General features: G+C 38.3%; 1 protein-coding gene and 1 long non-coding RNA gene across 7 annotated transcripts in view; one reads left to right on the top strand and one right to left on the bottom strand.

Annotated features, from left to right (window-relative positions):
• Window positions 1-825, top strand: part of MICU3 (mitochondrial calcium uptake family member 3) — a 101,943-nt gene extending 101,118 nt beyond the window's left edge. Inside the window, exon 15 of the mRNA XM_040643317.1 lies at window positions 741-825. The gene's annotated coding sequence lies outside the window, so the exon portion shown is untranslated. The remainder of the gene's footprint in view (window positions 1-740) is intronic.
• On the bottom strand, window positions 798-27,727 carry LOC103681340. 6 transcript variants are annotated; one of them, XR_573270.2, is made up of 6 exons: window positions 27,300-27,727; window positions 18,976-19,101; window positions 18,299-18,415; window positions 17,876-18,160; window positions 15,228-15,376; window positions 798-1,621 (listed from the first exon to the last, which is right to left on the bottom strand). It is a non-coding gene; the product is annotated as an uncharacterized LOC103681340 (long non-coding RNA). The 6 variants fall into 6 exon arrangements; XR_573267.2 differs by lacking the exon at window positions 798-1,621 and adding an exon at window positions 12,893-13,985; XR_573271.2 differs by lacking the exon at window positions 798-1,621 and adding an exon at window positions 12,893-13,908.

Here is a 27,727-nt window from a genome sequence, read left to right as displayed (position 1 = left end):
TCTTCCTATTTCTCTGGAGCTTGAAACATTTGTATTTGTCTATAGCGGTATTTCCCAAAGTGGTTCCATAGGATATCAATGCATATTGAAAAAGGCTGCTTAGTCAAATAAGTTTGAGAAATACCATAGTAAGCATGGTTCAGTCGGTTTCTTCCCCCTTAGAACTTACCAGATCTTAAGATGCCACTATTTATTTCTCTAAGAGAAAACCAAGTATCCACTATTTTGCAAAGCTTTCATAGCTAATGTTTTATGGAACTCATTTGGGAAACTCATTTTGGGTCTAAAATGTTTAGCAGTAAATAGGCTTATTTATCTATCTAAAGTAACTGTTGAGTGAACAAAAGAAGTCAGGTCTTTCTTGTCTCTATTTGAAGGAACTTTATACTCCCTATAAGAACTTAAACTAACATTAAATAAAAGTAGGACCCTATCATTTGTTCATTTAGGTGGTGTTCCCAGCCATGTAGTAGTACATAGACCCACAGACAAAAACAACATTTCTTTTAAACCTTTATAATACCGAAGGGTAGACATGTTACTAAACAACACACCAACTTTTAAGTTAAAGGAAATGTTTTATGTTAAGTCTTTGAATCTTGTATTTTCTGTCGAGTGTTTTCATTATGTGCCTTACTGTTTCACATTAATATCATAATAATAGTTGATTAATGCCATCACCTCTTGCTTTCCTACTAAATAAATATTGCTTTTATTTATTTATTTATTTTTTAAATTAGGTACTTCCAAAGCAAAGTTTTAAAGATTATTATCTACACGACGATGCAAGAAGCACAAATTTCAGAGAGTGGAAGCAGGTCTGAGATCAGAACACATAGAAATGAAGGAAAAGATGAAATGTTAATTATAATTTTTCTTGACCGAATTCTTGAACATAAGACACATAAAATGTATCTTCTAACTATACGTGTTATGTGTTCCCAAGTTGAGCTTTTGCCTTGATTTACTGAACTCTGTACTTTGTCATTCCCTTCAGAAGTATATAGATACTTCCAATGACTACATAAGAATGTATTTTAAATATTTTATTTATTTATTAGAAATTGCCTCATTTCAAAATAATGTATGACTCCTGGAACCTAGAACAGCAACAACATATTTTCTTTGGTTTTGGACTGTGAACTTATTTTCAGAAAATGAATATTCCATGAGATTTATTTTAGGGCCTTTAGAATTGTTGATAAACCCCCATTATTACCAGGTTTTTAATTACATTAAAATAATTCTGAAAAACAAATAGAAATTAAGCTACTATATAAGATATTGTGATGGTTTACATTATACTTTTAACGTTTAAAAGTACTTAACATATATTGTGTGAATCATATAAAGTTTTTAAAAAGTTTTTGTTCATTTACCAAAGTCATCAGAATGTCTGGTATGCTTTTATGTATACAGTAAGGAAATTAAAGTGTAGATTTTTTTTTTTCCTCAAAAAAAGTCACATCTTGCTGGTGGAAACGAGCATTTGTGGCAGCCGTCCCTGTCCTGGTCTTGAACACGCTGCCGCTCCTGACTGCAGACGGCATACGTTCGTAACGCTAGTCGGAAGAGTGTCTTGCAGCTTTGTAACTTACTGTCTGTTGTTAGTCCGTGAGTGCTACACACGCAAATAGAAAATGGTTTAGAAGAGTGATGTGTGTATTTGGTAGAGGTTAATATTTTATTTCTTGTGAAAGGACCACATGCAAAAGTGATGGCAGACAGCCAGTAGGAATGAATAATTTAAGTATAATTCATTATTTCAAAACAATATGGCTTAAAGAGAAAAGAAAAATCTTCCAGTGAGAAACAAAATTAGACTTTCACATGGAGAAAATAATTTGATAGTATTTAATGGAAGTCTGTTCAATTAAAAAGTATAGTTTATAAAAGGATACTGTGCAAAAATAAAAGAATGAATTTAAGTTAATATATTTATATATAATATGTGGAAGATAAGTTCATTTATCTTCTTTTCTAAGATGTATTTAATGTAAATTGTACACACTCCAACTATTACCTTACTTTTGCATATAAAAATAGAAAATACTGACTTTGTTTTTGTAAGTTATTAATGTGCAATTGATAGTTCTGCATCAGCCTATTTATAAAAGTAATGTGATTTCCAAGAAAATGTTACTATTAGCATTGACTATGTATTTGTTAAACTTTTTACATTCTTTATCTGGTATTATTTATTGCATTGCTATAGAAATATATGATTCATAGATGTGAAGATTCCATATAGCATAATAATTTAATTTCACCTGCTTTGAAGGTTGATTCAATTGATTGACTAAATGAAAATACCAACCCACTCATTTAACATGCCCAACGTCTATATTACCTTACACTGGATGTTCTCAATATTAATTATTTGCTATCCAGGATAATTGAAAAAATGCAATTTACTTTTATCTGTAAGTTATATTATCTTGTCTACATGGAGAAATTGCTATTGAGAACAGTTCTGTAAAAAGAGATTTAAAAATGAATTAGTTCATTAAAATTCTTTATAATTCTCTCACTCTCCCAAGATATACTACATATGCAGTCTTTTTTGCTTTTCAGTGTAAATGAATATTCCTCTATTTATAAGGCGGCAGCATAATATTAAAATGGGAATAAATAAAATATGCTACAAATTAAAATGAAAAAGAATAGTAAATTACAGTGATTCCTTCTATATTATCACTGTTGAACTTTATCATCTATAAAATGGGAGGTGAAAATCTCTCACTGGATTGTTGTTTACATCGATCAAAAAATATTAATGCTTTGAAAATAGTAACAGACTAAATACATGTATGCTGTTATTCTCAGTATTTCCTTCTACAAATTATTCTGTGGAAACATGAAGCTAGACAAATTTTAGTATCACACTCTCTGCAGAAAGTCTGCATGTTAAAAGGTTTATGCTATTTTTCAGAGTCATTTCATGTTAAGAAATTCATTTAACTTAAGTCCCAGTTTATTGTTCTTATTATAAAATATTATTGTAAAGCAACCTCTTGTACATGCTTATATTATCTTAAAATGAATATACCTGCCCTTGAATAGAGAAACGTAGTACTTTGTTTTTATGTATATCTGTGGACTAATGTCTTTCTGAAAAATGTCACCTCTGAACTTTGAAAATTTTTGTTGATAACCAAACCAACATTGATCTTACACCCTCTGGTATAGCAATACACGCCAATGAGATTAATCTCATCGGTATTTTAAATAGGTGTAAATAAATCACAGAGCCATAAGCTTCTCAAACTTGTATCATAGGAATTCGTGTGTTATAGAATTATAGTCGTGAGTACTGAAAAGCTTTTCAAAAAGTTTCATGTGACTTAATGGAATATCAGTTTTGCTTTACAGAAGTGATTGTTTAAATGTCTTAATAATTAAACCAACACTAGAGCAGACCCTGTTTTACTAATGTTGGTACTTGGTAGGCATCATTTTACTAACACAACTCCTACTCTTTTATAGCTATATATTAACATTTTACATAGTGCTTTTACTTCCATAGGCTGTAAAAATATGAATTGTGTATTATTCACTAATGTTAAAATAAAAATTATAAGTGATAAGAAAGCATTGTGTATTTTTTCTTTTAATTGGCAGCATTTTTACTTTTTTAGTAGCTTATGAAATAATTGTGTGTCCTGCAATCATTCACATCTTATATTCTGTGAAATACTGTATGATGAAAACCAGTGCAAAGATATAATTCTCTGTATCTTTGTAATTATCATTAGATGACAATATTTTTGGCAGACATCTTAACTGAAGAATATATCTATAATTGTGACTATAGGCACATAAATAAACAATGCTGAGAGGAAATAAAAGCATTATTATGAAAGTTTTCTGGAAAAGATAAATTTTGTCCAGTGCTGTAAAGGAAGGGAAGGACAAGCGATTATGGGAAACAGGATAGAGAAAGTAAGAAGAGAATGGAGAAGGGATCTGAATGAGGAAAGATTTTTTAAATTGGAATTGAATAGGGGCGCCTGGGTGGCTCAGTTGGTTAAGGGTCTGCCTTTGGCTCAGGGCGGAATCCCAGGTCCTGGGATTGAGTCCCATTTAGCGGTCTCCTTGCTCAGTGGGGAGCCTGCTTCTCCCTCTGCCTGCCGCTCTCCGTGCTTGTGCTCTTTCTCACTCCTCTGTCAAATAAATAAATAAAAATCTTTAAAAAAATAAAATAAATAAATTGGGATTGAGCAGACAGTTTTTAGAAAAAATAAGTTTAAAGAAGTGCAAGTTAAATCAATGACAATATATCCTTTCCCTTATCAGACTGAAAAGATGGAATGGTTTGGAATACACAGTGTTGGTTAAGCATGTGGCAGTTACTGGTAAGGCCATACATTTGGGTGCAACATCTTTGGGGGGCAATATATAGAAGTAGCTCCAAGTTCTGCCCTAGAATTTTACTTCTGGGATTGCAATCTCCCAATACATATATTCATAAATTTGCATGCCAACAAATAGATCTATAAAATAACACTGCATGTAACTATGAAAAAGAATGAAGTCTGTATATTGTGCTGAACTGAGATGATCGGCAAGGTATTTTTATAGGAGCACAGCAAGGTACAGAAGAATCTACGGTACGCGGTTTCTGTTCAAAACACACTTTCATTGCATAGAATTATATTTCAATGTATCTTTATCAAAATTATAAATATTTATTTATTTATTTATTTATTTATTTATTTATTTATTTATTTATTTATTTCTGAAAGTCAAAGAGCTCTAGAGGGTTAAAATAAAACCAGCATCTCTCTTCCCATCAACCCTCATTTCTGCTCCTCAGAGGCAATGCCACTTTCCAATCTTGTAGCAGTTTCTTTTCGTAGATGCCTGCCTATTTCAGGATAATATGTTATACAGATATTGATTGATTGGTTTTTTGGATTCCTGACTGTTGACTTCCTACAAAGGCAGATGGGGATTTGGCTGTCTTCTACAATCCCCTCCAACACGGACATTTCCCCTTCCCCATCCTTTTAGTATAGTTAGGACATAATTTTAGTGAAGTCAATTATTACAGTATCATCAATTATTATATTTCCTTTCTTATACATCTTCTTACTTTCCCTAGAGTTACAATTTTTACCTTTTCAGTTTGCCTACTTTTTTGTGTACTTCTCATGTACCTACCCATTACTAATCCATCCCCAGACTCATCTCCAGAACTAAACATACATTGTTAAGATATTCCAACACATCAGGTATGTAAGTTTTTAATCATAATTTTAGAAATGCCTCCCGGGGCTCTCGTTCCATCTACAATGGTTGTTTTCTGGTCCTGATGTAGAACTTCTGCTGGGGGGAGGGGGCGAGAGGGGTGTTGTGTAGGAGGGAGCTTGAGCTCTAAAGGCTTTATAACTAGAATTTCAGTCAGTCCTATTTACAGTGCCAACTTCAGAGGTATCTGAATCCTTCCATTCTTAAGCCTTTCAGGAACTCTGCAAGGTCATTCTGCCTCTTTCAGAGTGTCCCTCTGTTGCAGGCATTTAAGTTCTCTTTGGTAATTACCATCTGTTTCTGAGATTTGAAAATTTTGTGCCTGTACTCTCTTGTCCCTGAGAAAGAAAGCAATGCTTTTCTGTCATTGTGTATGGTTTCAAGAGGGAGTGGGAAGAAGTTGTGTCCAAAACAACATATTTAACCTCCATACTTAGAATATATCTGGAAGTACCCCTACGGAACTGAACTTGGTCGCTTGTGGGGATGGGGCCATAGGTCTATTTAATGAAGGGGACCATAAGCTCATATATGTAATGAGCTGTTATTGGGCTGTTGTGGTGTTTTTGCCATGTGTTTGTTGTTTGTTTTTTTTTTTTTTTCAAGAAAAGCATGTTTTTAAAACTTAGGATCTCAGTCCAGAAAAAGTCAGAATAAATCATGAAGGTCAGGAGTTGGGTGGATTTACTCACCAAATCCAGAGTTAGGTTACTTCTTGAAGTGGACAGAGATGGTTTAAAAAAAAAAAAAAGAAAATGTAATGGTGACTGTGAATTTATGGAACATCACATGATTTCAGCGTGGATGGCAGGGATGGGAAAGGGATTAATTGATAAAGGAATGATGATAGAAATAAATCAGTAGATTAAAAAAAATGAAGACAGCATCCATACTCTGTCACAAAACATATTGCGGTGATGTCTACCATAAGAGACAAAGAACCGAACTTGATTATTAGTCTAATTCAGTGTGGCACTTTCAATCCCATATTTTCAAGGATGAAGCAAGCAGCTTGAAGGTAAGCAGATTAGTTTACTAGCAGATTTTAGACTGAGATAAAATGAGTTTAGGAATGAAAGACAATGAATAAACATATTTGCAGTCTATGTCATATAATGCTTTACTCTTTGCAAGCTCTAGGTGTTATAAGAGTTAAAGATTCAAGCTGGAAATCTACCAAAAAACCACTGAAAATCTATACTTTTTTATGTCATTGCTCTTTGGTGCTAAGAGGTTCTCAAGAAAGTGAGTATCTTATGTACCGTTTGTGCTGTAATATTTTATTACAGTGAGTGTACAGAAGATTAGCTGTCTCAAAGATTCTTTTGAAATCAGATTGCACATCAAAACTGCATTGTGCCCTGCTAAGTAAGCAAATTTAAGAAAGAGGAGAAGGTGATGTCAAGACTTATTGCAAAATGAACAAATAAAGGAAAAAGATTTGCTTGGTGTTCAGCCTATCAAAGCATAGCCAAATGTCAGTCTTCATTTGTCAACTTAAATATGTTTTTCTAAAACTTACAAAGATTTAGTCTATGGAAAGTATCCTTTAGCTAGTATTTGGCCTTGAGAAATAAATTAGGCAACATGAAAGTACTAAATAGATTTTACTAAGAACTCAGTTTCTCAGTGATTATTTACCACATAAATATGTACATTAGTGGGGGCGCCTGGGTGGCTCAATCGTTAAGTGGCTGCCTTCGGCTCAGGTCATGATCCTGGCGTTCTGGGCGTTCTGGGATCGAGCCCCACGTCAGGCTCCCTGCTCAGCGGAAGCCTGCTTCTCCCTCTCCCACTCCCCCTGCTTGTGTTCCCTCTCTCGCTGCCTCTCTCCGTCAAATAAATGAATAAAATCTTTAAATAAATAAATAAATAAATAAATAAATAAATATGTACACTAGTAATTCAGAGACAGGTATTTGTTGACTTGTTATTTTCCTGATTATAAAATTAATACATGTGTTTTTGCTCCCCAATACTTGAGATTTTAGGTCAGAGGTAAACTTCTCTTCCGTAATAGCTAGCCTACCAAATACAACACACACAAACATTTCTAGTCCAGGGGTTTCTCCCTTCAAAAAAAAAAAGGTAAAAAATATATTTTTTAAAAATCCACGAACCAAGCCTCAGGGAGCCATGGTGAAGATTAGATAGCTTGCCGCCTGAATTGTACTTGCTAGAAATAAACAGGAACACAGTCAAGGATCCCAGGCTGAAGCAACAGAGTTCACAGGTGCTTGAAACTAAATAATGGGGGGCCTGGAGGCTTTGTGAAGGCATAGGACTGCCCTGAGGCCAGAGTTCTATGCTGACAGTATCCGAGCGGACTGAACCTTGAACCAGCAGTCAGGAGGAGAACCTGAATCTAAGACCCCCTCCTCGGAGCTAAAACCTCCAAGAAGGCCCTGAAGGGTCCTGAGACAAATGTACACATGCACAGAGAAACACACTGGCTGAAGCAGAAGAAACCATCCAACAAGACTCCCCTAGTTTACAGACAAGCATAACCTCTTAAAAACTACCAGACCTAGACAAAGCCAGCCACCATGAGAATTAACAGACAACGAATCAGACCCCAAGGAATCAGAGGTTGGAACTGAATACAGAATGTATAAGAGCTACGTAGGAAACAAACTATGGAATTACAAAAACTATTTAAAAAAAAAACCCATTGGGATTAAACAGATAAATTTACCAGATAGAATTTCTAGAAATAAAATATTTAATTGCTGAAATCAAAACCTCAAGAGTTTTGGGTCCAGCCATGACCGAACTGGTGGTAGACATATCCTTCTATCATAAACTACAACACCGTACAACAGACACTTCAGGGCTTTGATGCTTGAGAGAAAGACCCCAGCATGCCCACCTCTACATTCATTCACTCTGTTTCTCGCCCTGGGAACACTTGCCAAACCGTAGCAGAGGGAAGTGAAGCCCAAACAGAACAGAGAAGTTGCATGGGATGGAAGAAATGAAGCCAGAGTTGAGGCTAGCTCAGGTAGCGGGGACCTGTGGGGCTGAGGACCGGAGAAGAGGGCGCTGTGCAAACGAGGAGCCCCAGAAATCTTCGTAGGGAAATTCTGAAGTCTTTGAATACTAACAGCACAGAAGCAGGGCAAGACTCCAGGACGCACAGCAGAAAGCAGCCACTAGAGGTCACACAGCCCTGGGAGACATCTGAGTTCAAATCAGCCAGGGTGTGAAGGCCTCATTGAAAAACCCAGGAATTAAATTGACATGCCTTAAGAGTAAGGCTACTCTAGAGTAAGACTGGTCCTAGACCCATCCTAGTAAAACTCAAAATTAATCTACGACAGGCACGCGCTGATCTGCCATTATAGTAACTACCTGTCAAAACAAAATTCAGCTCTCTTCAAAGGAAGATAACAAAATCTATATTTTCAATTATGTGGTATCTACGACATTCACTATAGACAAGTATTATATACACTATGCAGGAAAATGTGACCCATAGCCAGAGGTAAAATGGACCAGAGAAACAGACCCAGTGGTGACCCAGATGTTTGCATTCGCAAATACAAACTTTAAGAGCACTTATAAATATGTTAAAGAGTTTAAAAGAAAAGACTCTTTGGAGAGGGCACAGCTTCGACTCACGGGGTGGTGAAGATGCTGAGGTGCCTCCTACGTGGGACTTGCTGGAAGTTTCAAGGGCCCCAGAGAACACGGTCTACATAGAAGTCCTCAGTGAGCCTTGGAGCTCGTCAGGTGCCGGGACAGGTGCTGGTGACTGGGCTCAGCTCGAACCAGGATGTGGAGAGACGGCCTTCTGCATAGTCCGGCATACTTCCAGGGTGGCTCTGGAATTCCAGGGCTGAAGGCAGGATGTGGGAGCAGCGCTCTGGGTTGGAGCACAGTCCCATGCTATCTAGGGATCCCAGACACACCACAGTCGCCTAAATTGAGCACTGGAGAAGGCAGGCAGTCGCCAAATCCCAGAGGAAGCTGTACCCTGCAGGAACTTAGCACTAGAGAGACCACGCAGGGAACAGGCTGGGGTAAAAGCACACTCTAGTAGCCTAGAGAGTGAGCCATTCCAGAACCAGGAAAAGAAAATCCCTTCCTCCTCCAGTGTCCTTCCCGAACGCTCGTCTGACACTGTTTAACACCGGGCTGGCTGGCAAATGAAAAACATTTACAAAAACCCATCTTCATTATTACAGAGTAGGCAAAAAGGGTGGATTTGGGGCCCTTTGACCCACCCCTTTGACCACTCAGCTTTCCACAAAAGGTCTACACACTCTGGAATGCCAGACAACAATGCAACAACTACATGAGCCCAACAATCCCTGTATACACCACTGAGGCTATGTTAATTACCCCTCAAAATCCACGGAATATTCTGTTGCCTAACGACTAAACTGTAAAATTAACCTCCAACAATCTGTATAAAAATATTTTCAATGGAAAAGAAAGAGAAGATGAATATTGTTGACATACACCCATAAGGACATATCTATAAGAAGCAAAAGGAAGGGGCACCTGGGTGGCTCAGTCAGTTAAGCGTTTGCCTTCAGCTCAGGTCAGGATCCTGGATCCTGGGATTGGCCCTGAGTCAGGCTCCCTGCTCAGCGGGGAGTCTGCTTGTCCCTCTCCCTCTGCCCCTCCTCCTGCTTGTGTGTGCTCTCTTTCTCTCTCTGTCAAATAAATAAGTAAAATCTTAAAAAAAAAAAAAAGGAAAAGAAAAAGGAAAATATCAAAAGCAGCTACAGTCATTTCTGTAACTGGTCACAAGGTCCTAACTGTATCTATGGCTTCCTTCTTCCACTATGCATTCTTTATTTATCCAAACTTCAGCCAGAAGAATCAGTCGATCAGGATTTTTTACCTGGTAGACTAATCTAAACCCTCATTCCTAAAAGGTCTCAGTCAGTCATCCTGCCTTTTTTTTTTTTTTTTTTTTTTTTGGTTGCTGTAGTTGTCCCTGAACCTTTCATACAGGGCATGGACTTCTAAGAAAACCACAAAATACCCTGGGTTACAGACACAGTACTTCTTGCCTCTAATGAGTAGCAGAACCACGTTCCTTCTTGGTATTAGGGACCAACCACTCTACATAGAAGGGCAACCCACCTTTCTGCCTGTTCTTTTTTTTTTTTTTTTTTAATTTATTTGAAAGAGAGAGAGAGAGAGAGAAAGAGCAGTGAGCCAGGGCTGGGCGGGCAGAGGGAGAGAGAGAGAATCCTCAAGCAGACTCTCCTGCTCAGCACAGAGTCCAACTCAGAGCTTGATCCCATGACTCTGAGGTCACCACGTGAGCTGAAATCAAGAGTCGGATGCTTGACCGACTGAGCCACCCAGGCACCCCTCTTCCATTGCTTTTAAACTTAGAAATTCCTCTCCCGATTTGATAATTACCCTGTCATATACTCTCATGGTCTGCATTTTCTTTGCATTTAACAAAGAAAATTCACTTAAGATTAATTTTGTTAAATGGTAAAAATAAATAAATAAATAAATAAATAAATAAATAAATAAATAAAATGAGGACCTAACTCTAGATTTCCCCACAAATATCTAGCCAATTTATCTAGCACTATTTTTCTGAAATTCTTCCCTTTTGCCACATAATATAAAGCAAATTGTATTTTAAATATTTTTATATACCTAAATCTGTTTTAAGATATTGTTCTCTTCCTTTGGACTGTCCGACTGTCCTTGTAACCACATTGTCTTAATTATCGTAACTCCATCATGTTTTCATACTCCATAAGACTAGTCTACCTCCCCCTATAATAGCCACGCTTGAATTTCTTTTCTTTTCAAAAATTTTGTTAACTATTCTTACTTGCTTATCCTTTCAGATGAACTTTACAATTGTCTTAACATATCTCCTCCCAAGTGATTATTGGAATCATTTTAAAATTACAAATTACTATCAGAAGAAATGACGCTGTATTATCAGGTTCTCCACAGACACAGAACCAATAGGATGTACCTGTATTCAGAAAGAGATTTACGATATGGAATTGGCTCACAAGATAATGGAGACTGACAAGTCCCAAATCTGCAGGGTGAGTCAGCAAGCTGGAGATCCAGGAAAGCTGATGGTCTAGTTCCAATCCGAGTCTGAAGTTCTGAGAACTAAGAGAGCTGACGATTTAGTTCCAGTCCTAAGGCTGGCAGGCTTGAGAGCCACTGTTTCAGTTCAAAGGCAGTAAGGCAGGAAGAATTCTCTTACTTGAGGAAGACATTCTTGTGTTTTAGTCAGGCCTTCAACTGATTGGATGAGACCCACTGTATTAGAGAGGTCAATCTGCTTTATTTAGTCTACCAGTTTAAACGTTTATCTTATCCAAAACACGCTCGCAGAAACACCCAGAGTAACATTGGACCAAATATCTGGGTACTCTATGCCCCAGTCAAGTTGACAAAAAAATTAACCATCATAACACCTTCGTAATATTTTTAGCCCATCCAGGAACAATTATCTCAGTAATTTATCCTCAAAACATATGGCTTTCATTATCTAGGTCATACTACTTCTGATCAGGTCTCTTCTAGATCCCACATACTTGTTTCTAAGAATGGGAATTTTTCCCATAGGATTTTCTACCTGATTATTGTTGGTATATAAAAAAAACAGTCAATTTAAGCTACTTAACCAAGCTCTTAGTAGTCCCGACATTTTTTCCTACTGATTCTCTTGAGTTTTCTGGTGATAAATCATATTATACACAAATGACGGCAAGTGTGTCTTTGCCCATTCTTTTATTATTGCTCTTATTTCTATTTCCAGTATTATTTCACTGATTATAGCTCCCAGAGCAATGTAAAATACTAATAGTGATAGCAGAAATCTTGATTTCCTATTTAATAAGGTTATCTCTAATGTTTTCAATGAAGCACAATATTTTCCTGTTGATTTGAGACAAATATTTTTATCTTGTACCCTTTATTTCCTGGATTTATAAGAGTCTGGAAAAAGGAATGAGAGTTGAATCATCTCAAATGCCCTTTCAGCTTCCACTGATGATTACACATTTTTCCAATTTGACCTCCAGATGCGCTATATCTGCTTTATAGGCTTCCAAATATTAAATTATTCTACATTACTGTAATAAAGTCTGATCACAGACCATTCTTTTCACATCATGGTCTTAGACAAGCTGACTCCCCTATATCAAGTTCCCCATCTCCAAACTGGGGCTACAAATTGTATCTGCCCCATGTTATAGGGATTAGATAACTTATATAAAGAAAATTTAATTACAGTACTTAATTAGCACAATGTCTGGCTCATAAGTATGTTCGGCTAGTAGTACCATTATTATTGTTATTGACCGAGAGGACTGAATATGGTTTGAGTGGGGAAGATTGTATTTCTTGTGAGATTTTTTTTTTTTAGTATTTATTATTTTTTTTTATTTTTTTATTTTTTAATGATTTTTTATTATATTATGTTAGTCACCATACAGTACATCCCCGGTTTCCGATGTAAGGCTCGATGATTCATTAGTTGTGTATAACACCCAGTGCACCATGCAATACGTGCCCTCCTTACTACCCATCACCGGCCTACCCATTCCCCCACCCCCCTCCCCTCTGAAGTCCTCTTGTGAGATTTTTTTATATGCATGAATGAGATGTTTCTTAAATTTTCTTAAAGAAAATAAAATAGGTATTTAAAATTTTTCATGTATGAATCATGGGAAGGAACATTAAAAAGTTATTTTCTCTTTCTTTTATTGTAAAACTATGTTGTTAGTTTACTTCTACTTCCTTGCAGATCAACTAACACGATCATAATATTCCTGGGCAGCGCTGGCCTCATGGTCACGTGATCAACGTAGTTGCACAAAACCCAGAACAGGAGGGCCCCACGATTGAGGTGTAATGCTCTCTGGTCACCATCTTCAAATTCTTAATAATATTATCTTTGAATTTTTGTTTTATAGGTTAAATCTTTGGGACAATGGAGATTGTGCAGGGGGCTTGGAGCCTCTGCTCACACAGTTCTCCTTCCCACCCCCTCCACACCTCCCCGGGATGGGTCCTTGGCTATCCTCTGCCTGCCCAGCTGCACCCTCCCCAGCCCTCCCCAAGGGTTTGCTTCCAACCTCCAGCCCCTGGCAGGGCCCTGGGTGCAGGTACGGGTAGGAATGGGGCAGGACACTTCCATCCCACTGCATTTGGGGGCTTAGGATGGTGGAGGACATCCCACCCTAAGCTGGCGGTGCCGTGACGCATCGTTGGCAGCCAGCCAGAGAGCACAGCTCCGTGGAGACAAGCCTTTCACCCACTCCTAATCCACGTACTTGCACCTTTCTAACTCAGAGCTTGCAGTACTCCTGGGAGTTGCCCATCCCGTGAGCGGGAGCACCAGGCCTGTGGAATGCGGAGATGTCTAACGGGACTTGACCAGGAAGCTGTCCACCTGAAGCGCGGTGCGGCATCGGTGCAGCAGCTAGTGAGAAACTGCGCTGGCAGCTTCAGGCCTGCGCGAATGCAAGCGCGGGGAGTCACGGGATGGGGTCCCAGCGCATAGGTGAAGACGCGCATTCACCTTGCAAGCATCGCGATGCCTGAGGCCCGAAGGAGTCAACTTTAGCCAGCTTCGTGCTAGATGAACTGTCTCTTCCTCCACAAGCTTCCTGCGTCTAACTTGTGTATGCTCTTCTGGCCAAGGGGAAGCTGTACCATGAAATATGAATGATGTGATTTTGATGATTCCACGTAAGAGTTAAATGCTCCGATGTTTGCATTCAAAACTGGCCATTGCAGAATATAAAGATGGGGAAAGCCATATTATTATTATTATTATTATTATTATTATTATTATTATTATTATTATTATTATTATTATTATTATTATTATTATTATTATTATTATTATTATTATTATTATTATTATTATTATTATTATTATTATTATTATTATTATTATTATTATTATTATTATTATTATTATTATTATTATTATTATTATTATTATTATTATTATTATTATTATTATTATTATTATTATTATTATTATTATTATTATTATTATTATTATTATTATTATTATTATTATTATTATTATTATTATTATTATTATTATTATTATTATTATTATTATTATTATTATTATTATTATTATTATTATTATTATTATTATTATTATTATTATTATTATTATTATTATTATTATTATTATTATTATTATTATTATTATTATTATTATTATTATTATTATTATTATTATTATTATTATTATTATTATTATTATTATTATTATTATTATTATTATTATTATTATTATTATTATTATTATTATTATTATTATTATTATTATTATTATTATTATTATTATTATTATTATTATTATTATTATTATTATTATTATTATTATTATTATTATTATTATTATTATTATTATTATTATTATTATGAGAGAGAGAGGGAAAGCACGAGCACGGGGAGCAGCAGGCAGAGGGAGAAGCAGGCTCCCCACTGAGCAGAGAGCCCGATGTGGGGCTCCATCCCAGGACCCCGTGATCACGACCTGGGCAGAAGGCAGATGTTTAACGGACTGAGCTACCCAGGCATCCCAATAATTTAACATTTTTAACTTTTATTTACTGAACATGGCATTAAGTAGCACATCAGAAACATCATGACAAGTTGAGGGAGAGAGAAAACAGAAGAAGAAAAACCTTTAGACTTTAATACCTTACACAGCCCTTTCTAACCTGCTGTTTGGAACAAAGAGCCCTGCATTTTCATTTTGCACATGGCTCCAAAAATTACGGAGCCCTTCTTCCCTGGTTTGTGGGTATTTGGGCCAGTATGCAAGCGTGTCTGTGAGTCTGGTGAGATACGGGATGGTAAGAAACAAATGGAGAACAGAGAGATACTTTATGCTATTTGGAAGTGGATATTGATTCTTTTCAAAATTATAATGGAGATGATCTCATATTCGGAAAAAAATAGGAGAAAAGATATTAAGATGGTAAGCATGCTGCTCGTACCCCTCACAGTGGGCGGCAACAAGCTGCCTTCCGCTCTGGGAGAGCTGGTGGCCGGAGAGCAGTTGTGGTGACTGGTCCGACCGGCTTCCTCGGGGCTCGTCAACACCAGATAGGGACTCTACTTAGCAACCACGGTCCAAATGGGTTCACTTAAAAAAGGTACAAAGTTAAGCTGATCACTTCAGTAGAAAGTAATTTATAAAGAATAAATAATAGCAAGGTGTTATTACGTTGTTTTTTTTTTTTTTTAATTTTACATGAGGCAGAAGCTATTTAGGTAGAAATGGGGGCTTGAAGGACACACAGAACATACCCTGAACTGTGTGGCAGAGCTGACAGCTGAGGGCAAAAGACTAACAGAAAACCAAGACTTGTGACAAATTAGGGAGGATGAATGACAGCTGGGAAGAAAAAAATTCGAGAGCTGGTAAATAATGATATCAACTTTGTTTGTCTTTAATGTAACCAGTGCTGGAAAGTATACCGGTCACCTCACCATTCAATAATAAGTAGGCACATCATCATCTTCAAACACAGAAGAATAAGGAACAATTATTTAAAAGTCACTGAACAGTTCTCGCATCCTAAACTTCAGTGATTACAATTGTCATACAATGTCTTGCTTGAGAGGCATTTTCAGTGGAGATGAAGATGTAGAGGTGACCAGCACTTTTGAAAAGCGATTGTCGGAGGCTCTCTGTACTTGAGATCTCGCTCCTAGTTTCTCACTTTCATGAAATTTTTCAATTAGATTCCAATGTATTTTTAAAAACCAATTTGGTTTCTACCTTTCAACTAAATGAATGTGTCAGTGTATCGTGAAGACAGGTGTGGACTTCCATAATTATCAGGTTAAATGATCCTTGGATAGAACAGAGAAAATGGGCAAGGACTTAAAGCAGAACCCAAGAAGACATAACTTTTCCAAAGAAAGATAAATTGGGAAATACACATAAAGAGGTGAAATACATTTAGCCCATCCATTCAGAATAGTGTGGTTAATTAAGCATGGCTCTCCAGCCAGATTTCCTGAGTTCAAATCCTGACTCTGTCACCACCTACCTGTGTAGTTAAGCAAGGTTCTTTCCCTTTCTAGGCCAGGGCTTTTGCACATGGGAGATGAGACAGTGACAGTGGCTAGGTCCTGAGGTCTTTGTGAGAACTAGAGGGGAAACTGCCCGTAAGCCTTTGAGCTTAGCAAACACTTAATAAATGTTGGTTATTATTACTCCTAAAATAATATCCTTAATTCAACTAGAATCAGCTTATTTGTAACTTGTTCATAAACTTGACCTTGAAGATAAAAGAAAGTAAAAAATTCATGGGCTATTGAAAAGTACAAGGTAGCGCTCATTATCAAAGGGAATTAAAAATAGTGAAAAAATATTTAAGAAAAACATTTTTAAATGATATTGCCCAATGCCTTAAACCCACCCTACATCTATATTGCCTATTTTCATGATTGTTACCATCTCCATCTACTGAATTTTCTTGGTTTTCAAGCACCTACTTAACTTTATTAAATATTTTATGGTATGCATATGAAATATACAGTCAATGTACCTAGGACTATTTCTGTCTACTAGTTTTCTTTCTTCCTAAAAATAGAAAAGAGGATTGCCTATGGCCAAAAAAGAAAAAAAAATTCTGTCTTCCTGTCAGCTCCTTCTGCTCATATCTCCAGGATGCCAAATTATATATTCACATAATTTACATTTTCCCACTCTCAGTTTAAAAAAATCAAGTTGTCAAAAGCTAAAATGTATCCCTTTTTATAGCAGAAAATTGCTTCTATTGCTCAAAGCTAATTTAAAATAAAATCTGGTCATCCTGAAAAACATACGTGTGTGTGTGTGTATTTTTAATTTGGCTTCAGATTGCTAGTCACTCATATTCCCACACAACACCTTTTTTAAATGTAATGTTTTCCTTGAAGAAGTGGGAATAAAGCTTTATTCTGGTTGCAAAGCATTGCTCAATCCTGTGTTTAGTGGAGTATGTGGGATCGAGTAGATACTAATACATCTTTGTTGAAAGAATAAGTGGATAAACATATAAATGAATGAATGAATGAATGAAGTACAGCATATCAAGCCTGAAGAGTAAATATAGTCTTTGCCTTTTACTTTACTGCAGAACACATTTCCTAACCATGTGTCTGCCTTCTAATATTAAAATTAATAAATACAATTACTCACATACTTGAGAGTTGCCCAATAATATGGAAGTCACAACACCTAAGTCGCTTCAGCCTCAATGAGATGAATTTGCCTTCTGTGATAATAAGTGCAGATTATAGCTAACATATATTCATCAAATATATTTGCATATAAAATGCTTAAAGGTACAGTGTCTGGCATATATATATATATATATATATATAAAACTCCATCTTTATTTTTCCTCTCTCACTGGCCCTTTCCATGTGCCTCAAGTGGCAATAATTTGCCATGATTATCTGAAACTGGGAAGCTTACTAAGGGCCTCATATTTGAATTTATTTGACAAATGCTACAAAAGAATATTTCTCCTTTTGCTAGATTAGTTATCTCTTGCTGCATAACAAATTGCCCCAAAATGCAGTGTCCTAAGAAGACATTTAATACCTCACACAATTCCTGAGAGCCGGGAATTCGGGAGCAGCTTACCTGGGTGACTCAGCCTCTAGGTCACTCCCAGGGTTGCAATCAGGCTGTGAGCCAGGACTCGTCATCTGAAGGCAGGGCTTCGACTGGAGGACTGACTTCCAGGAAAGCTCCCTCTCCTGGCTCTCAGCTGCAGGGCACTGCTCCTTGCCGCACGGGCCACTCCACGGAGATGCTCACGCCGTGGCAGCTAACTTCTCCCAGAGTAAACGATCCAAGAGGGAGGATGGAGGCACAGTGGCTGGTAACCTAATTCCTCAGGTTTCCCTCTCTCACTCCTATTTTATTCTAGTCATGAGAAATGAGTCACCATCCGCCTCTTGAGGGGAGCAATCTCAAAGACTTTATGGACACATTTAAAAACACCATAGTCCATCCTCTGGCCACAAATTATTTACATTCTTCCCACATGCAAAATATACTTACCCTTCCCAAAGTCCACGAAATCTAATGGGTCAGCTCAAACTCCAGAATCTCATCATCTTATCAGTTCCTGGTAGGGCTGAGGCTCCTTGGGAATAGTCCAGTACAGCTTCTCTCAACCTGAAGATGTGTGAACGACAGAGGCAAGTTACCTGCCCTTGCCACACACACCCCCACTAGACAATAGTAGAACAGAGACAGGACAACCATTATAGACATTCTTGTTTAAAAGGGGAGAAACTGAGAAGAATAAAGGAGTCAATGGTTCATAGCAATTCTGAAAACTGTGCTGAAATGTTGGAAGCTCCTTCATTACAATTCAGTCTTACTCCTGCCCAGGAAAATTCTTTATGGCTCTGAGCTCTGCTCTCTGGGCTCTTGGTTCTGCTACCTTAGTCATTCCTCCTTTTTCACTTGAAGAAGTTTGGAAGTCCAAAGGACTCTATTCATTGTGTACTGTCTTTGTCTCTGGCAATGCTCTATTTTGGTGAGAAGATTCCAAAAATCTTGCATAAAATTTATACTTTTATACTAAAAATTGATATCAATGTTTGAGGAACATACATTTTGGCATCAAATTGTTCATATATGTCCAGATATCACAGCAGTTACGGACATTTTCACTTTTAGACATAAAAGAAAAGACGTAAAAGAAACTAAGCTGATCCCTTTAGACTCACAGCCTAGAAGCAAACAACAGCCGTCTGGGAGTCAGGAGGCTTGGGTTCTCGATTCGTTGACTGGATAGCAGAGTGGTATGACCTTGGGCAAGTTGTCCAATCTCTTTAATGCTTCTACTTTTTCACCTCAAATATGGAGGATGAGAAATTGACTTTTCAAAGCTGCAGCCCTAACACTAAGTAAGGAGCAAACTTAAGCAAAACAGAACAAAAAGCAGAGCGTGAAGGGTTACACGTGGAGTGACAGATAAAATCCCAAAATTTCACATATTCACTACGTCATCCAAATGGAATGGGGCTGTGGAGACCCCTCTGAAGAAGAAATAACCATTTCCACTTTTCTAACTCTGAGATCTTTCATGCATCTTATTTAGAAGTGACATTTTCATGGAAGTTGTGGTTAATGGCACTGGAGATAGCCAGAGACATATTCTTAGTGGACTATAGTCCAGCAGAGACTGGAGGTCATGAAGGAAACGCAGGGGGATTCTGAAAATTAAGATCTCAGAACCTCAAATATGGATTTGGGCCCCGCTATCGTGTACTGTGAGCCAGTGGGGGACAGTGATGGGCCCAGTGATGGGCCTGTCCACCCCCTGGGCCTCCCCCCAGATTCCCTTTCTGTAGACTCCTAACTCTAAGAAATCTGATCTTTCCTGTTTTTCAGATCCCTCTGGTCTTTTCCAGAATTTGTCTCCTTCTCTCCATTCCCCCTTGTCACAGTCCCAGTTCAGGATTTCATTCCCTTTCAACTGGTCAGGAACAAGAGTTTCTGGATGATTCTGTCTTTCCACTTCATTCACAACAGTGCTTTCAGAATTACCGTTCTAACATAAATTTAGCATCTTTTTTTTCTCCTGTCAAAGAGCTGGTAATTGGCAGAACTGGATGAGTTTGTTCTCCTGCTTAAAATTGTTTGAAAGCTCCCTAGCGACTATTTGGTAAACTTCAAATTCTGAACAGCATCCAAGACCTTTTTCTTTTGTTTTAATGGTCTGGCACCTACTTCATCTTTTGTCTTTCTTCTACTCTCAGTTCCCTTGCGCTGGTCAAGTTGCCTCTTTGCTCTTGGATTATTCCTCATCCTTCTTTTGCTTTGTTTTACACTCAGGGTGCTGTTCCTGCAAACCACAATTCTCCCAGCTCCTCTGCCATCAGGCTTCCAATTCAATTTTGTGTTTCTCTCTCTCCCTCATTCTCTGTCTCTCTTCTCTCTCCCTCCTTCCCTCCCTCAAGCTGTGTCCCAGCAGTGGCTAAATCACCTCAGTGGTCCCCAGTCTCTACCAGGTGACCCATCATCTTGGGCTGCTGCTCTACCGCCACCCCTTGGTCCTTCCAGTCCTGGGCTGGTAGTGACCTCCTGCCATTGCCAAGCTTGTGTTTGTCTCACCTCACCATGGTTGCTCTTTCAACCTTCCAACATTTTTAAAATTTAATTTCCCATATTAAATTCCTCCCACTGAATTCCCTGGTGTGGGTTTTGCTTTCCCGGCTGGATCTTGACTCATATATTCCCTTCCCTTCTAGTTCCCAAAATAGGCCTCTCAAGAGAAGAAGGCATTCCCTGGGCAAAAAAACCATCCCTTCATGTCTCCATGATGCAAGCTCTCGCTTATCCTTTGTGCTTTAGCACAAATTCCACTCTTTCTCTGACAGTTTCCTTTACTGTTCCAGGTACCCTGAGGCACTCTCCTTTACCAGTGATGTACTTGGTACAGTAGTAAGTGTATGTTTATCTCATTATTGAAAGTATCTGTACATTGGTCTCACTAACCCATAAACTCCTCAAAGCTAGGGACCACGTTCTTTAGTTTGAATATACCCAGTACCTGGGCATACAGCAGGAGATCAATAAATAAAATAAGTGTATTAAACAATACACTGCAGGAATTTGGAAAGGTCCTAGGCTGATACTAAAGCAGCTTCAATAGGTTCATGATGTTTAAATTTTGTAAACATACTAGAAACTTCTGCTATTTTCTACATTTCTCTGGCTATTTATAACTGACCTCTTTATAAAGAAAATTAATTAGTACTTTTAGCCAAAGTACATATTTTATTCCAGTGTTGGAGGCGGTATAAGTCATGGCAGTGCTTACCCTATTTAACAAAATAATGGAATATTGATGTTTATAACATTAGTTTAACTCACTGGAATTTGCATTCCAATATGTGTATTTTATTGTATCCAAAGATGCTTCTAATGAAAGAGTAATGGTAAATTCCTATAGGTCACTGTCTTCACCATTGGAAAAGTTTCATTAGCACATCATGTATAAATAAAGTCCAATTTAACTTTTCTACCCATTAAAAATATTTAAAAACACTATAATTTCCACATTATAATTAAATTAACATATTTTCTAACAATTCACAAAGTGACTATGCCAAGTTGTCAAATCTTTCCTACTGTCTGGAAATTAAAAAATGTTATCTTTATTATTTTACTGAATTCAAGGAAAGTTTAAAAGAATGAAAATTTAATACCCAAGCCTATTATTTGGCTCAAAGCACAAAACCCAAAATCTCTAGTCATTTGGACTTTGAACCCTCAACCACTATTTTGAGTGTTTGAAAAACAAAAACTTATATTGTCTCATATTCCAGATAGAAAAGTCATTGATATGCCACTGCCATCCTAGCATTTCATAGCACGACCCATTATCAAAGACTGAGATGTGAGCCCATGGAGAAAGTGTTATCAACCAGTGATATCATCCAAAGAAATTCAGAATCTGGAGTGTCCAAGTATCCCTTGAAAATAATTATAGACTCAAACACTCTGGTGCTAAGGCATAATTTACACTGGATAAAATTTTAGCTGTTGGAAGAATCCCTGACAATCAAAATGTTGCTACTACAAATCCGAAGCCAACATGCCTTTTTTGCTAAATGTCGTCATTAAATATTTATTCTTCACTTTCCCAGTTCTTTTCATAGGCCTGAGAAAACCCTAGTTAAATTTTTTCCCCACAATTATAAATTGCAATGTCAGCTTGATCTTCAGTTACGTTTAAAGTCTTTGACAACCCCTAAAAATAGTTATTAGTATTAAACCCTAAACATTTTTAAATTAAATTAAATTTAATTAATCTATCTATTTTTCTAGAAAAGAATGTCTTGAACCAGAGCTAATGTGGGTTTGTACAGACCACTAGGCAAGAAACATTAATTCCACCTCCCCCAACATCTGCCACACAGAAAATCCAGCACGACTAATCCATCTTACAGCTTGACAGAGAAAGAGCTGAAATAGCCAATTATTTTTTGGGCATCCCAATGATTATCTGCTCAAACAAGAGAGAAAGTGTCCTGATGCCCACTGGATGAAGATAGACTATTCTGTGCTTTAAGACTGCAGTTATCCAGGAAGGAAGCTTAGGAATTGGGGTATAGTATTCTGATAAGTTTCTCTTTGCATATCTTCCGAAAGTAATCATTTGTATACAAGCCTCGGGTTGAAGAATATCTAGTGTTACCCCTTCCCTCTCTGTTATGATCCATCTGGCTCCTTATGTTTACACTTTAACATCTTCAAAGAAAGAAAGCAAGCTCCTAACACTATGAGCCAAAAAATGTTTTCAACTTTCTACTACCCCTCATTTTTTGTTTCTTTAAAACAGTACAGATAGAATTAGAGAGAGGACCTTTTTGTTCCTTGCATTTATAAATATAAAGCTTGCCTCATGAATATTCAGACAAGATAAAATGTCTAGTCAGTCATCACAGTGGAACTTCCTGTGATGATGGAAATGTTCTAGATCTTCACCGTCCAACACAGTTGCTGCTAGATACATTTGGCTATGGGCACTTGAAATGTGGATACTGCAACTAAGAAAACTACATTTTTAAATTTTATTGTATTTAAATTAATTTGAATTTGAATAGCTACAGACGGCTTGCAACTACTTATTGGACAGTACAGGTCTAAACATTATGACTTGAAAGGCACCAAGTAGGTTCCTCTGTTCCCAATTCCTGTAACCCTAATTTCTCTAAGTGCCTCAGCCTCCATGAGCTGAAAGTGACCCTTAAAGACATGGGATGCAGAATGAAATTAAAACTATGATCCAGCCAACATTCCTGGTTGCAAACACAAGTCAATGCTAGTTGACTTACACATACCAATATATTTTTGCAGGTATACAGAGACCCCCAAAATCAACAGGAAGCCTGAAGAATGAAGCTTGAGCTAGCACAGATGAATCTGATGCATGGCCAAGATCCTGCCATCAAGAACAGTCTGAGTAGGACGTCATTACTGGCCTTGACAGCACTGGACACTTGCCACCATGCTGCAGGATTCTTTTGCCCTTGGTCTGCTCGCTATTGACCTTTTCACTCCACAGTGGCCACTTCAAATAACTTCTTACTGAACTTTTGTCATTTGTAAGATACTGCCAGTCCATGGGGTAGAAATATTTGCCTGACTTTTGGGTTCATAGACACTGACTTCTTCCTATTTGGGGGTCAGGGAGGGGGACTGGAGTAGGCCAAAGCATTCACCTAAATGAAAAGTTCCAATTTTATTTCTAAAAAAATTAACCTTACTGCAAACTGTGAAGAGGTGGAAGTAGAAACAAACTGACTAACATTGCTATATAGAAAAATGTTCTCAATTTTTTTCAATTTTCTGAATATGGTTTTTATTAATTAATCATTAACCACTGAAGTATAATACAAATTGTATAATTATAATTAGTTATAATTATATATAATTGTTCATGAGGTTAAATTCATAATTTATAATTGCCTTGGTTAAGCTAATAGTTGATGCTAATCAAACCTCTGTGAAAGAAGTCTGCACTGCTTGGTGTGCGCCTGCCATCTAGTGGCAAGACACATTAATACCATCATAGAGATCCTCGAGGGCTTTTTCAAAGGCCAACTTCACCAGAGACAGTTTTTTCCACTTTACAATTTTCCCAATGCGTCGACCCAAGCAACCACACATTTCTTACGCCTTGGGAATTATCTCCCATTATATTCAATCACATTTCATATTAATTGCAAACTATAGATCTCTGAGAGCCAAAGTGTATCTTAGCATCACCTGTAACCACATCCCCTAAACCAGTTTCCCTAAGATTGTTTTTATTTTACGTGTGTCCAGAAACAACATGTGGTTTGGGCATGCTACTATTCTCCCACAGAGAATATTTTGGCCACTATAATAAAAGTGCAAATTAATACTAGAGTCATTGATGTCATGGATTGCTGACTCATAAAAGGATTTTTTTTTTTCAAAAAGTGGTAAGTTTACTTTAAGAAAACATTAAAAGAGGATTATCAGTATTTTTGCAAACCACTCCAGGAAGGATGGGTGAATTGTAAGTAAGAGAATACATCCAGATCTCAACTTTATTGCTTTCTGTCCTTGTAAATTTAGAAGGCAGTATTTGTCGCGTACTATATACCCTAATTGCAAAACCAATATAATCAATTTCTCACATAGCCGAGAGTAATAAAATTGACCTACACTTCAAATATGCAATGGTTCCCTCTAAGAACACTTTTAAAAGGAAAGAGAAACTATCAAGCAAGTGACCTAATAAAGGTTCTTGTAGGCGGTTTGGCTGAAAAGATGACATCAGGACGGTACAGTAGAGACAGCGTGAATGGAGGTCCTAGAGACCGGGTGGGTCCATGGCTCCCCAGGCTTGGTGGCCATGTTATTCTTGACTCACACTATGAAAGGAAGTAAGTAAAAATTTTAATTTGGATCTGGAAGAAGGAAGAAGCTTCGGAGTATTAACCATGAGAGCAGAATAGATTTGAGATTTGGGGACTAAAGAATCTGGGGGAGTGATTCAAAGTAGATCTTGACTGGAGAGAGAAGAGGAAAATCAACTTTCCTTTGTGGGAAGAGGGTCTGATGACAGGGATTTTGAAAGTTTGGAGGTGAATAACTTCGATAAACTACCAAGTGGGTGGAGCTTCCAGGGAGAGGCCTGGTAAGGACCGAATTACTGTTCTTAGGATCTGGGTAAGCCAGGTAGGAGGGTCTTTCTCCTCCTCTTGTATGACCCCTTTGGCCTCCTGCTTGCCTGGCCATCCCTTTTCCCTTAGTGCTGCCCTCTCTCTCTTTAGCTGTGGCCAATTGTCTTTTTCATAAATGGTCATAGCGGTTTTATCAAAATTATTACATGAAATTCACAATTTGATGTAATTATTGAGTACCTAAAATTTGTGAGTTGAACCTGCTGTACTTCTAGCTAAAGAGTAAGTCTTGGGGTACCTGGGTGGCTTAGTTGTTTAAGCATCCGACTCTTGGTTTGGGCTCAGGTCATGATCTCAGGATCCTGAGATCAAGCCCCATGTTGGGCTCTGAGCTTGACATGGAGCCTACGTGGGATTTTCTCTCTTCCTCTCCTTCTCCCCTTCCCCCCTCTGCCTCCCCTATCCCCCCGCCCCCATGCACATGCTCTCTCTCTTCTCTCTCTCTCTCAAAAAAAGAAAAAAAAAAAGACTCTAGTGAATTTTCTTCCTAATTATCTATGACCTTCAAATTGTTTTCCTGTTGATGCAGAGCCTTAGATAAGGCAAAGAAAAAAAGCAAAGGCTCTCTATTCTAAAATTAAAGTTATACCTCCACTCTCATCAGAGCCTAATATCTAGAGATTGGCTACTCACCAAAGAGCTTACATTTGTGCATGCCTGCTTATGCCTGCCTAATTAGAGCCTATGCAGACATAAGTCTTGTCATCTTGAAGCTTTGGAGATGATTATTCCTGAGCTAGACTTTTTTTTTTTTCCAAGATAAGAGTGATACTCTTGAAGAACTCAATCATAGTAGTACTCTTAAAATGGCTATAAATAGGTTGCAATTATTACACAAATATTTATTATAAATGTGAACACTTAACATTTCAGATAAGTAATAACAATGTAGCCTCCTTCGAAGATGTTACACCTGCACATTCTTCCAAAAGGATAAAAGATGTGGCAACTGTATAATGTTATTCCATTCTGGACAGAAGACCTTGGTAAGACTGTCAGAAGAGGGGTAGCATCTACTCCCTACACAGACACACTTCGCACTTTATTCCACTGTTTATAGTTTGGGAAATGCCACTTTACTTTTCATACTTTAGTAGTCGTCAGTGGCTTTCCATCACAGATTTGCTAGTCTTCGTGCGAGTATTTCAGTCCTGGGAGGGACTTTTATTTCTTGTTTTTAGATTCTTCTGGTTGGGAGCATAAGGTTGATATTCATGGGAAAAGTTGAGGATTCCAGGAAAGCTGTGTTTTTTATACTAATCTACCCTACAGGATATCCAATAAAGAGTATAAGGTTCGCACCAAAATAAAATGATTCACTGGGTCAGAAATATTCTCATTTCAATTATTTAAAAACCCACAGAAATTTGACGGGCATTTTCTATGATTTTTTAATAGATGTGCAAAGAGATTTGATGCGTGTGTGTCACACAGTAGGTACTTCCGGGAAGATTAGCTTGCTTTTAATCTACTCAACAGAAAGATAATCTCAAAGACATAAGAGTTTAGATTTCTTTGAATTTATGCCACTCAGTACCGTTTTTTCATTCAATATGGTTTCTGTGTAGTGTGAATACATACATTCATTAATGTTAAGTGAAATTGTGCATGGTCATTATCTATATAATTCAGACACACTACATTTATTGAGGTGTTTCCGTTTGGAAGCAGGTGCGTTCATAATCAGCAGAGGGGAAAAAGGAAACAATTTCAAAAGCATTTGTATTTTTTCCGTTTCATCGATCATAAAACCAGCGCTTTGGTCTAACTACCTTTAGAATCCCTTCCAGGACTTTCAGCAACCACGTGAGAACCAGCTACACGCTAAATTTAGAATTGCCGCCACAAAAGATCACCTCATAGTTGAAGAATGGGCTGGGAAAAGCACACGGGAGAAGCCCCGGACTCCTGTCAGGGAGCGGTGCGAATGGTGATGTATAACCACTAAGTAACGTTGACGAAAGAGTTCCAATTCTCAGAGCAAGTAATTTGTAATTCTAACTCCGGAGATCTCTGGATTCACAACCCCAGAGCTTCCTCCTCCTTCCACAGTCCCCTTCCACGCCAGAAGACAGCTCCACAACCCTTCTGAGGGGTTCATTCCCGCTTCCCCCCTTTCCCCCCAAAACGTGTAACAAAGTAGATTTCGTCGCCCAACAATGTAGCAGGTCTGGGAAATCGGCCCCGCCCTTGCTGCCCTCTGCCTGTTTACCAGGACCCACAAGTTGAAGCGAGAATTTTCCAGGGTGGAGGCAAGGACACTGCCTCAGCGCCTGAAGACTTTGTAGTAGCCCATCTACCGGGGTGAGCGAGTCGCTCCCTACCTGCCTCCGCAGGTGAAGGGTCCCGCGCGCCCCAGGTCGGCTTCCGGGGTCTGCTCCGTCCCCTCCCCTCCCCCGCGTGCGTCTCTGCGCGAAGTGCGGCCGCTGCAGCTCCGCGACGGTGCAGAGCTGCGGGCGACGGCCGGGGCTTGGTTGCGGGGGGGCGCCCTCGCCCCCGCCCGACACCCGGAACTGGCGCCCCCGACCCAAGCAGCGGCTCCCGCCTCCTCCACTTTACCCCGAATCACGGTTCCAGCGGGGAGGCGGAAGGGCCAAGGTGGGCACCTTCACTCCCACCTCGGGCGCCCCTGAGGTACCCAGCGGCGAGGGGGCGCGGGGTTAGGAGGGGCCCCGGGGTGCAGGGGAGGGCGTTCGGAGTGCCCAGAAAGCCCGCCCGAGGGCGCAGCGGGCCGCGCGGGTGGAGGCGGCCG

This window comes from Ursus maritimus, unplaced genomic scaffold (genome assembly GCF_017311325.1).
Source record: "Ursus maritimus isolate PB19 unplaced genomic scaffold, ASM1731132v1 scaffold_28, whole genome shotgun sequence".
Taxonomy (NCBI): domain Eukaryota; kingdom Metazoa; phylum Chordata; class Mammalia; order Carnivora; family Ursidae; genus Ursus; species Ursus maritimus.
The sequence above is the reverse complement of the archived record's forward strand: the minus strand, read 5'-3'. Positions and strand labels throughout refer to the sequence as shown.